Genomic DNA, 12,958 nt, shown 5'->3' with positions numbered 1-12,958 from the left:
AGGAGCAACCGGGTCTGTACACAGGGAATGGAGGTCAGAGGTTAATAAAGGCCCTATGATGAGCTTTCAGCAAGCTTCCCTTGCAGAAGGATGCAGAGAACAATGATGAGATAATGTGATACACTTAGGTGGACAGCTACTCGGTCCGATTTGATCCCAGATCAAAGCTGACACCGAGTCGGGACATGCCTGTCCAATAGGGTGTAGTAAACATCTAACAGCAGGGAGTCATTTCAATAGAACACAAAGTTCACCTCAATCGCATGTCAAACAGTCCGACAGCATTTCATTGGGAGACTTCGTCCTCATAATGTGTTTGTGTCATAATTATGACATTTAACAGAGCACAATTTTATTTTCCATTTACCAGCAGGGAGTCATTTGATGAGACCTCAAGGCAATGCATGCTCCTGCACAGTTGTGCGAGTTCACATGTGGAGGAAGCGAATTAGGTCAAAGTGAAATAAAAAACACTCATCGAAAGTCTAGAAAATGCGTTTAAGCTGCCCAACTTAGGATGCACCTGAAACACAGCTCACAACAATGTTCCCTTCATGGTTGTGGCTTGTATTTCAAAGCTGTGAAACTCCCAGCGTGAAGATTAATGTGGGACTGTATCCTCTATTGATATAAGCTCCACCACATGAAGGAAAAACCTGGAACCTCTCAGAGATGAAAATATTTCTGGCTGATGTTTACAGCCCAACTGGATGCAGTTTTCACATGCAAAATGAACACTTTATCAGATTTTTGAATAGCGTGGCCCACTAATCATGCCTAGATTAAATCACTTCTGGTCCGAGTGTGGAGGTAGGTTACGGTTCATGGGAAACAACCGTTTTGTTGTTGTTTCTGTTGCACGAGTGGGCGTATTACCCTTTGCGATTCATCATCAAGGCAATGTGTATGTCCTACTCCAAACCCTGAGCAAATAGGAAAACATGGATCATACGGACCATTAATACAGACTTGGAAGAAGCTTGAAAGTCATGACTTTCTCTATAGCTACATGTACATGCACCCAAATGATTGGATTGATGACTCAATCAGACTGAAAAGCCTTCATGTAAATACCTCAGTTGATCCGATTGGATTGAAAGTGACCTGAAAAATTAAGAATGTAATGCTTGAATCCAACTATTTTCTGAATCAGATTCAAAAATACTATGCTCACATGAGCAGTCAAAAGATGTGTATGCTTACATAGGTTTTACATCATGCAAACATGCATATTTTTATTTAGGTATGATCTGGAAGTGATGGGAGAAATCAGGATTTTTTAAATGAGTCTACTGAAGTATTTGCTTTGCAATATGATTCACTGTTTTGAAGCTCTTGAAACACCACACGTTTGCAATGCCTGCTGGTCATAATGGTGTAAATCAGATTTGTTTAATCTGCACCGACTGTGAGCATAATAGAACAAGGGAAGTGACGATTCCCCTTAAAAGCAAACCTTCATAAGGCCGAAAAAATGAGGAACTGTGGAAGTTACAGGCAGGGTCGCTGGGGTTAATGCCAATCCGAGTGTCCTGACAGCACATCTCCAGTGATTGAACAAGGTCATATGTTTGCTTTTTACTAGACCTAATGAGCTTGAACAGATTTTGACTCTCTTCCTCTCTCTGCCAATCACAGGTTGCCCATTTTCCCCAAAGATGACATTCCTGCTTGTTTTTCGTGATGCATCACATTGGGTGGGTTGAACTCTTCAGCTCTGAAGTCATGCAAGGAAGAGGTGGAGGAGATGGGTGTAGATGTGACACGGGGATGCTTTTATGAAGTCTTGCATCTGCGTGCTTTTTTCCCTATTTAGTTTTATTCTAAACAATGTTGTTACAGGATGTTCTAACTTTGAAAGGAAGACAAATGCATTGCAGATAGAGAAAAACAAGGAGTTTGTTCTCCTCAAGCCATGCCAACACACCTGCTACTATTCACTTCAGAGGAAATGGACACTCGGTGGATGAGAGGCTGCTGGCCATGGGTCAAAAACCACCGCAGCTCCAAATTAGAAACAGGAAGAAATGTGGGTAATGCTCCGATTAAAACCGTCTTCCCCACATGGACTCAATATACTCAGGCCGGCTCCCTCTCTGCAAACCCAAAACCCCACAGCACTATTTTATATCACAGTCAACAAACACGCTGTGTTCGAACGCCGATGGCATTGGCTTTTACTGAGACGGTCACCAATGTTTACAAACTCTGCAAATACTCTGCACTCTTATAGAGCGCTTCAGTTGAGCTATATGATTAATGCTCTCCTGTGCCATGTGCAGCCTTTACACTCTGATCTAAATATTTGGGGAAATGTTAGTAAAACTGTCTCGGAGAATGTTGCACAACTGTTTAACTGAAAGAGTTATGGGATGTCGTGGTACGTTCTGTTGCACTCGGCTAGAAAGGGTACAGAAGTGTCCTGCCCACAGAAATAAAGACTAAAAGGAGGTGTTTTCAGCTCTTTTTGTTTGGTCAACTCTTATATCATGCCATCTATGAAGAGGCCCTTAAAGTTTAGACAGGGAAAGATGAGATAAAATGTTTCCCACCGCTTTGAATTTTTTAAAGTTGAAAATGAGCCAGATTTCCTCTAAGAGCATTTATGAAATTATTATGTCTTCACTATAACATCCAAGTGAAAGATATAACACCAACATGTCAGAAAAAAAAGCACAGTGAAGTCTGTTATTAAGTGTAAGGTATTTGGTAAAACACAGATCCTCCCTGAATCAAGACGTCACTCCAAACTGGATAAAAGAGCTGGAGGAAACTGGTCAGACATGCGACCAAGAGACCTACAGCAACTCTGAAGCAGCTGCAGGAATTTATAAAAAAAGTTGTCCTTGTGTGCATGTGACAACAACATCACAAATTCTCCACAAATGTGGCTTGTAGGGGAGGGCTGCAAGTAAAAAAGCACTCCTCAAGAAAGGCCACATGCAGTCAGACTGAGAATTGCCAAAACGCACCTTCTGAGGCCATCTAAAGATTCTCAGGTAGATGAGACTAAAATTGAATGATATGGCCTCAACACCAAACAATATGTCTGGCGAAAATCCAACACAGCTCACCATCCAAATAACAGAATTCCTCTCTATATATATAGTAGTGGTGGGCCGTTATCTGCATTAACGTGCTGCTAAAAGGAGACTCTTATCGGGCGATAAAAAAATATCGCAGTTTATCTACTCTCAAAGTTGGGTTGGGAGCTGTGTCTATACTAGGCGAGCTATGATGACTTTCACCTTGATATTTTAGCGTGGATGTATACTTAGCCGAATCTTTAGGGGGTGAGAACGAGTCTTTAAACCTGTGTGTATGCCTACTGTGAAATTACCACATCAAACGTGACATGCTAACATGGATGCAGCTAAGATGCAGCCGGGTTTGCTTTAGGGATTTTTTTTTTTTTAAACAAGTTTCCCAATGGAAACCTCGACAAGACGCACGCTTGTTTCACACATAATCCGTCTGCAGTGCGTATGCAGTCCGTGTGCATTACGTATGTGGTGCTGAAGCAGCACGGACTCAAACTAATTTGACACAGACCCACCTTAGCAGCAGATATGCTGAGATGCTTGGTCTGTCTTACTGTGTCGGGGGAGTGCAGCAGACGTGGTTAGTGAAAACACAGAATGGATTTTAATTTATATGAACCAAGTGGAACGGATTTGAGAAAGCAGCAGCGTGGAAGTTAAGACTGTCGCTAAAACACTGATGGAGATTAATTTATTAGGGTATTCCTCAAGTGGAATGGATTTGACTGATGGCGATCTGAAAAGTGAACAGATATTTGTGCTGAATTAGAAGCGGTAAAAGTGAATGGGTCCAATATAATTGGTCTTAAAAAAATCCAATGGTTCCAACAATGGTGTATATATTACATATTATGCAAAAATAAGTTGACAGCTGGGATAAGTTTAAAACCTGCCTTTGACAAACATGTTTATTTCCAAATAGCAAAACAAAAGATGGCTCAAGAAGACTTTTAGAATGTGTTTGGAGCCAGATAAAAAACTGAATGAAAAAAAGCAATAGCCAATGCTTGGCCCTAACCAAACATTACCGTCCTGTCTCTCACACATCTGTATGGATATGTCATCTTTCAATCGTTCTGTCGAATAGATTTTGGTGATCGTAATGCCCCACACTAACTTTCCCACTGCAGACTATAAGTGCTGCGCTGCTGTAAACGGGCAGCCGGAGGGGACAAATGGAGCGGAACCAAATGAAAGAGGAGACACGAAAAAAAACGATGCACCGAAAGGATGAATTAGGGGGGAAATGAAGGTTGAAATATGCCCATTGCCCTTGTGCTTTCACCTCTGACCTTTGACCCACTGATACTTTCCTCCTCTTTGCCTGACGACCACTCTCCGGCATTTCTTGCCTTCCTTGAGAACATAGAGGTGTCGACTTGGAGACATTGAGCCTGAACACCATGCGTTGGAATGAATTATACCATCTTTATTGGGAAGGTATGCCAAGCAAAGTAATTAAGTGCCTTTAAAAAAAAGGTTCCAAAAGGGGGTTTTCACAGCGATTCCATAGAAGAACATTTTAGATTACTTGGGAACCTTTCAGTGAATAGTTCTTGAAAGAATCATTTTTTCCTAGAGTGGAGAACTTTTTTCCTCTATAAATAAACGTCTTTGCAATGTAAAGGTTCCATAGATGTTAAAGGTTTCTTTTTGGAATCATTAAAAGGCAATAAATAACCTTTATTTTTAAGAGTGACTTGAAACAAAAAAGCATGAAATGTTGCAGCTTTACTGTTGGTAATAAATCAGACTTTGACAATAATGTGCTAGGATGCATTCACTGATGGGGTGGGCTGAAGCAGAGCCTTGGCACTCGTCTCCGCTTTATGATCTTATGGCCAGATGTTTATGTTCCGTAGGCTGGAGTGGAAAACTGCCATGACATCAGCCAGAGGACAGCAGGATTCTGGGCCTGGGACAGGAAGTGACTCACAGAAAGTGAGCTGAGGTGAGGCAGGCAGAGGGCAATCCATCTCTTCTGCACACACACACACACACATATACAGTTAAGTATACCTCTTCGCAGCCACATGTAATATAAGAGGCAGTCACATACAAAAGTTTCAAGAGCTCAAACTGAGGAAGGAGATAACATGCATTAAAACCTCTGATTGAAATCTCACCCAAACAAATATTTAGGCCTAAATGTAAGTTTTATGTAGTTGAATTGCATTTTGCACTTGGATTACAGTTTCAACATAAACACACTTATAGACTTAAAGGTGCCATCTGTAATGTTTGGCAAAAAAAATGTAGTCATACTCCACATTCCATAACAGATGGGGGCAGTATGCCTCAATAAAGTGAATTGGTCTACTCTAGAGTAACAAACGAGAAACGGCATAGTCTCTATGCTCCGCCCCTACTTTCACAACAACACTACAGCCATAGCCGAAGCCTAACTGTGTGTTCACACCGCCGGCGTCTAGAGCATCAAAAATCGCTCTTGCCGCTCTACTCACGACGCTGCAGAAAGACGTAGATCGAATGCTTATTTTGTATTTAAAGCGGCCGCAAAGCAAACAAGCTTGTTGATCTCGTGCAGACTAACCACCAGGAGTTATAACCTCATTAAATATTGTTGTGGATGAAATATTAGGATCCTTTACTTAAAATGAACAATCTCAGACACCTTGGTCCACGTATCACTTTTAATTTATTTTTTATGTCCCTGTAGGCAAACAGGGACACATCATAGATTAATACAAACGCTAAACAGCAATAATCAACCTGTCCTTTATTCTGCTTGAGAACTAATGTGCCAACTCTCAAGCATTCACCGTGAGACACACGCAATTGACTCTTTTCACACGCTTTCACGCCACACATCAATTTTTTCACGCACAGAAAAACCTCGAAGCAAAGAGGACACGGAGACCAACAGACTAGACAGAGCAGGTTAGTTATGATACATAGGGCTGTGCAAAAAAATCGAATGCGATTTTCATGCACCTCTCATCAGTAAAGACACTCCTGTAATTAGAAGTATATCTCCAGCATGTGCATTCAGATCAGGGTTGCCCGGTTTTCACAACAAATCCTGCCCAGTTGCTTCTTAAAACTAGTCCAAAACTATCCCAATCGCGTTTCCGGGAGGTTCCCCGATAAAAATTGCTTCCCGGGGTTAAAATATAAATTTTTGGGAAGGGTTTCCATGGTAAAATTAGCATTTTAGGGGCTAAATATCACGTTATTGGTATTGCTTCAAACCGCGGACATGAAAAACAACCGCAGACTTGGCAACACTGGTTCAGGTGGAGCGGCAGTTACTACACAGAGCCGTAGTCTACCGACAACTAACACAAAATCGCTTTCAAAATCGACAAAGAATCGCCTGCGATTTTAACATCGATGCTGTGTAGATTGTCAGTGAATTACGGCTCTGTGTAGTAAATGCCAACCAGTGTTGCCAAGTCTGTGGTGGTTGTTTTTCATGTCTGCTGGTCACAGCGACCCCAATACAAATAACGTGATATTTAGCCCCTAAAATGCAAATTTTACCAAGGCAACCCTGCTAAAAAACCTATATTTTAACCCCGGGAAGCAATGTTTTATCGGGGAACCTTCTGGAAGCGAGATTGGGCTAGTTTTGAGAAGCAACTGGGCAGGATTTGTTGTGAAAACCTGGCAATCCTGATCTGAACACACTGAGATATACTCCTAATTACAGGAGCGTCTTTACTGATGAGATGTACATGAGTAAAGACATGCACAGCCCTATATAATAAAATGGGTAACGTTAAGTTATAGCTAGCTAATTATCAAACGCAGCTACGGTTAGCCATCGCTAACATTAGCACGTTTATCGAACAGCCTTCGATACATTTCTATGTTATAACTTCCCAAAAACAAATACACAAACATATAAAACAAACTTCTAGCGAAATACTAACAGCATCTAACTTGCAAGTTCGGAGTCGAACCTCATTTCTTTCAGGTCCATCAGTTGTCTCCAGCGATTAAAAGCATTGCCGATGTTTACTCTGGTATTCTTATTGGATTTGATTTGTGATTCCAAGTGCGGTTGTTTCCCTGTAGCGGGTGTTGGTCTCTTGCCAAGGGCTTCAGCTATCCTTCCGCTCTTTTCCCTGAACTGAAAGTAGTGGGCTGTACTTTCCACACGATTGACATCAGGTTCAAGTACACGCCCACAAGCCCTGCGAGTTATTCGTGTATTGCAGGTTGGCTGGTGGATATGTTGCCCGCATACCGCCTCCCACGGCCAAAACTGGTATTACAACACCTGTCGGGCCGGGGCTAGTAATGCTAATGCTAATTAAGGTTGATATCTCTGCAGCACTATAACTTGACATTTTTTTAATGACATCATCACCCTTATTTCTTCTCATTCTTTTGATGCGTGTAGGTCATGTTATGGATATTTTTACCTCAATTTCTGCATATGGCACCTTTAAAGGGATAGTTCACCCAAAACTTATGAAACTTATGTCATTAATGACTCACCCTCATGTCGTTCCAAACCCGTGAAGCCTCTGTTCATCTTTGGAACACAGTTTAAGATATTTTAGATTTAGTCCAAGAGCTCTCAGTCCCTCCAATTTCCAAGTTGTAGTTTTTGTTATTTTTGGACCAAAATGTATTTTCGATGTTTCAACAAATTCTAACTGACCCTCTGATGTCACGTGGATTACTTTGATGATGTTTTTCTTACCTTTCTGGACATGGACAGTATACCGTGCACACAGTTTCAATGGCATTATTTCTGTAATAGTAAGGTTATTAATAATAGTACTAATAACCATAACATGCTTTAAACATACATTAACTATGTTTATATATTTAACATCAATAAATCATAAAATCTGTATATATCTGTATCATAAAAAAGTGTATATAGCGTGTTCCACTCCTAACCATATTTGCAACTTTAATACTTTTTAACTAAATTAATTGAATTGTTTTTACAATGAACAGATTTATGCTGGTCCTGATCCATTTTAATGCATTTTGAAAATATTTTTTCAATGATGCCAAATAGATAATAAACTATGATTTTTTTTTTGGAATGCAGAAATCTTATATATATATATATATATAGTGCAGAATTGAGTCGTGAACTCAAATCCACGTCTGAATTCATACAATTAAAATGTACAGTCACCCATTTCTCTGACTGGCAGTAAAGATAGTATTTACCGCTCATGTTACTCATTTCCATCCAGTCAACTTCCAGATGACGTCTGAACAAAAAGCGTCATGCTAATTTGTTGGTATGGCATGACATTACTCATTCTCTGAAGCGCCTGGTAGAGTTGGGCTCAAACTGATCGACAATGACTGGTGCCATGAATCAGGCTGGGCTGAGGTGCTTTGTGTCCCTGACTTAAGTTGCCTGGTGTTTCATATGTAGCCTGTTGCACTAATGGGAAACGTGTGAGGAGGGAATTAACGCCATACCACCCAGGGTAGCGAATCCTGCCCGCCCTCCAAGGCCCTGCAGCTGGTTGCAACCCCATGTTAATCCATTCTAAGCAGCAGGTTCAAGACTAGGCTTTGCAGTTAGGCCACCAACGGTGAGGTGTGTGTCCTTACCCAGACTTTTTCAGCACAAACTAGCCTGATTAGTCTGAGTATACACTGAACGCGATTACTTTTGGAGAGAGAAGAATCAATATGACATTGATACAGTCCGTGAATGTAACTCATTTACAGAGAAAAACTGGAGCAGATGTATCCAAAAAATCTTCAAAAACATTTTTTCAGCAATACAGCGTATTGTATATCAGCCGTTCCATATTTACGGTGAAGCCTCCGAATCAGCTGGGTTTGGAGCCGGAGGAAAACTTAATGTGAAAAATCAATGCCATCTGTGGCTGGTATAATAACATCTGTGATGGAATCGGGATTGCAAGTGTACAGTGAACTAAAGGATTACTGTAGTAATCTTATAATCCATCAAGCTTTAGCATTTCGCAGGTGAACTATTAATGTGTTTTCTGATTTGTTCTCAATCATCTGCTGGTTTTTCTATGGAAAGGGTCACATTTTATGTTCTGATTCAGATACAAGGTGATTGGTGTTTTGTTAAGTCTCCTATACTTACTTAGGTGATAATTATTTGATAAAAAATGCAGTTAAAACAGTATAATTCTATTCCAACCCATTCCGGTCTCAACCTCATGGCACTGACTGAGACTTAGATCAAACCTGAAGACACTGCCTCTCCACTAATTTCACTTGTTCCCACACTCCTCGTATGACTGGGAGGGTGGAGGTACTGGTCTCCTTATATCAAAAGAATGGAAATTTGATCTTCAACCGTCACCTACAAGTAACAATTCATTTGAATCAAATGCCATTACTGTAACCCACTCTGTTAAAATCCACTTTGTGGTCATTTATCATATTTGTCCCCCAGGTCAATTGAGAAACTTCTTGGAGGAGTTGGATTTGCTGATGTCAAACTTTCCTGAAGATGGTACTCCTCTGGTACTGCTTGGTGACTTCAACATCCACCTAGATAAACACCAGGCTGCTGACTTCAACACTCTGCTCGTCTCCTTTGATCTCAACCGAGTGTCTACTACAGAGACTCACAAATCAGGTAACCAACTGGACCTAATCTACACACGCTGTTGCTCCATGGACAACTCTTCAGTTGCTCCACTGCACACCTCAGACCACTTCCTCATTACTCATAACCTAGCACTTACTCCTGAAGCAGTACACACTCCAATGCAGGTCACCTTTCAACGGAACTTACACTCACTCTCTCCATCTCGCATATCTTCTGTGGTTTCATCCTCACTTCCTCAATTTTCAGCCCTGGACACGAACAGTGCTACGGACACTCTTTGCTCCACTCTAACCTCTTGCTTGGACAACTTTTGCCCACTGTCGTCTAGACCAGCATGCACCACCCCATCTGCCCCCTGGCTGTCCATCATCGCTGGCTGTCCAACATCGCTCTAAACTCATGGCTGCAGAGAGGAAATGGCATAAATCAAGAAACTCTACCGACCTCAGTGTGTATCAGTCCCTCCTCTCTTCCTTCTCTGCAAATGTTTTCACTGCTACTGTAAAACATCCTACTACCACAACAAAATTAACAACTGTTGTGACGCTCGGACATTCTTCAAAACTTTCTCTTCTCTTCTTAATCCGCCTCCACCTCCTCCTCCATCGACTCTTACAGCTGACGACTTTGAAGTTTTCTTCACAAATAAGACAAGAATCATCAGTGACCAATTCTCCACACCGCAGACTGAGGATAACTTCACAATGACCAATGCACACACTCTCTCCTCCTTATTTCCACTCAGAGATGGAAGTTTCCAAACTTATCATGTCCAATCATCCTACTACTACTTTAAATTTCCCTCAGTGTTTAAGCAGCTTCGGGTAAGCCCACTGCTTAAGAAACCATCTCTAAATACAGCACTTTTTAGAAAACTACGGCCCGGTATCCCTTCTTATATAATAATAATAATAACCTTTTTTTTTCTATAGCGCCTTTAAATGTACATCTCAAAGCGCTGTACAGAAACAATTAAAAGAAAGAAAATACAGCACACAAAAAGACGTAATACACTGTAAAATAAACATAAAAGACAATAGATCAATTAAAAGCAAACCTAAAAAAATGAGTTTTAAGCTGTGATTTGATCTGTGTTCAACCAGCTCTCTATGTTCCTTTGGCAGAACAACCTCCTGGACCGCAACCAATCTGGCTTCAAAAGAGGCTACTCAACTGAGACTGCCCTGCTCTCGGTTACTGAAGCCCTGCTGAAGACTGGCAAGAGCAGCTTCAAAATCCTCAGTACTCATCTTACTGGACCTGTCTGCTGCTTTTGACACCGTTAATCACCAGATTCTCCTGTCCACCCTCAGAAAGATGGGCATCTCTGGAACCGCACTCCTGTGGTTTAAGTCCTTCCTCTCCGATAGATCCTTCAGCGTGTCTTGGAGGGATGATGTTTCTAAGTCACAACAACTTTCTACTGGGGTTCCTCAAGGCTCAGTACTTGGACCACTTCTCTTCTCCATCTACATGATGTCATAAGATTCTGCCATTCAGAAGCATGGCTTTTCTTATCACAGCTACGCTGATGACACCCAAATCTACTTCTCATTCCAACCAGATGACCCGATGGTAGCTGCTCCCATTTCAGCCTGTCTGAGTGACATTTCTAGCTGGATGAATGACCCAAACCTTCAGCTCAACCTCACCTTCAGCTCAACGTTACAAAGACCGAACTCCTGGGGGTTCCAGCTAACCCATCATTTCACCACAACTTCTCAATATAGCTGGGTTCATCAAACATAACTCCTTCCAGGACAGCCAGAAATCATCAGTTAAGCTTCACAGACCACATTGCTACGATGACCTGGTCCTGCAGATTTGCCTTATTTAACATTAGGAAGATTAGACCCGTACTGTCAGAGCAAGCCACCCAACTTCTTGTCCAAGCTCTTGTTCTCTCCAGACTGGACTATTGTAATGCTCTCCTGGCAGGCTCTTCCTGCATGTACTGCCAAGCCTCTGCAACTGATCCAGAATGCAGCAGCGAGGGTTGTCTTCAATGAGCCAAAATGTATCCTCATCAGATACATTGGCTACCAGTTGCCGCTCTCGCATCAAATTCAAGGTACTGATGCTTGCCTACAAGACGATAACTGGCAGGAGACCAACATACCTAAACTCACTAGTTCAATCTTATGTGCCCTCCAGAAGTTTGCACTCTGCAAGTGAATGACGCCTTGTGGTACCATCCCAAAGAAGTTCAAAATCACTCTCACGGACCTTTTCTTGGACTGTGTCCAGTTTGTGGAATGACCTCCCAATCTCAATTCGTACAGTCTTTACTTATTTTCAAGAAACATCTAAAGACTCATCTTTTACGGCAGCACTTAACCAACTAATACTAGGATTTTTTTTTTTTTGTCTTTCATATATTATAAAAAATAAAAATAAAAAGATTTTTTTTTTAACTATGCGTTCTGTACTAGACTAACTGAGACTTGATTATACTCTAAGATTTAATTGATTCAAAGATTAATTTTCAGGTTCATTTCTCCAGTCTTTAAAGTGAAGTGACATTCAGCCAAGTATGGTGACCCATACTCAGAATTTGTGCTCTGCATTTAACCCATCCGAAATGCACACACACAGAGCAGTGAACACACACACACACACACTGTGAGCACACACCCGGAGCAGTGGGCAGCCATTTATGCTGCGGCGCCCGGGGAGCAGTTGGGGGTTCGATGCCTTGCTCAAGGGCACCTAAGTCATGGTATTGAAGGTGGAGAGAGAACTGTACATGCACTACCCCCACCCACAATTCCGTCCAGCCCGAGACTAGAACTCACAACCCTTCGATTGGGAGTCCAACCCTCTAACCATTAGGCCACGACTTCCCCCAAGATGGAGCGCTTCACGGATTTGCGTGTCATCCTTTCGCAGGGGCCATGCTAATCTTCTCTGTATCGATCCAATTTTAGTATATGTGCCGCCGTGGCGAGCACTTTTTTTTTTTTTTTTTTTTTTTTTTTTTGTTTTTTGTTTTTTTTTTTTTTTTTTAAGTTTTTTTTTTTTTTTTTTAGTATTACATGATCCTTCAGAAATTATTCTAAAGGCTGATTTGCATTTCTTATTATTGTAGAAAACATTTGTGCTGATTAATATTTTTGTGGAAACCATGGATTTTTTTTTTTAGGAATCTTTGATGATAGAAACAGCATTAATTTTAAATATATATATATATATATATATATATATATATATATATATATATATATATTGTAACAATGCAAAATATTACCCTTTTTAACTGTTACTTTTGATCTACTTAACTCATATTTTCTGAATAAAAGTATTAATCTATTTTTAAAAAATAAATCCTAAACCCAATTTTCAAACAGTAGTGTTTATAAGAGATAAATATATTTAG

The 12,958-nt window shown here is 40.9% G+C and overlaps 1 non-coding gene across 1 annotated transcript; it reads right to left on the bottom strand.

Moving 5' to 3' along the window:
* Positions 1-12,426: 12,426 nt before the first annotated feature.
* Positions 12,427-12,533, bottom strand: LOC127939083 (U6 spliceosomal RNA). Its single transcript, XR_008148885.1, has one exon. It is a non-coding gene; the product is annotated as a U6 spliceosomal RNA (small nuclear RNA).
* Between the last annotated feature and the right edge of the window lie 425 nt (positions 12,534-12,958).

The sequence above is a fragment of the Carassius gibelio genome, chromosome A20 (assembly GCF_023724105.1).
Source record: "Carassius gibelio isolate Cgi1373 ecotype wild population from Czech Republic chromosome A20, carGib1.2-hapl.c, whole genome shotgun sequence".
Lineage (NCBI taxonomy): Eukaryota > Metazoa > Chordata > Actinopteri > Cypriniformes > Cyprinidae > Carassius > Carassius gibelio.
The sequence above is the reverse complement of the archived record's forward strand: the minus strand, read 5'-3'. Positions and strand labels throughout refer to the sequence as shown.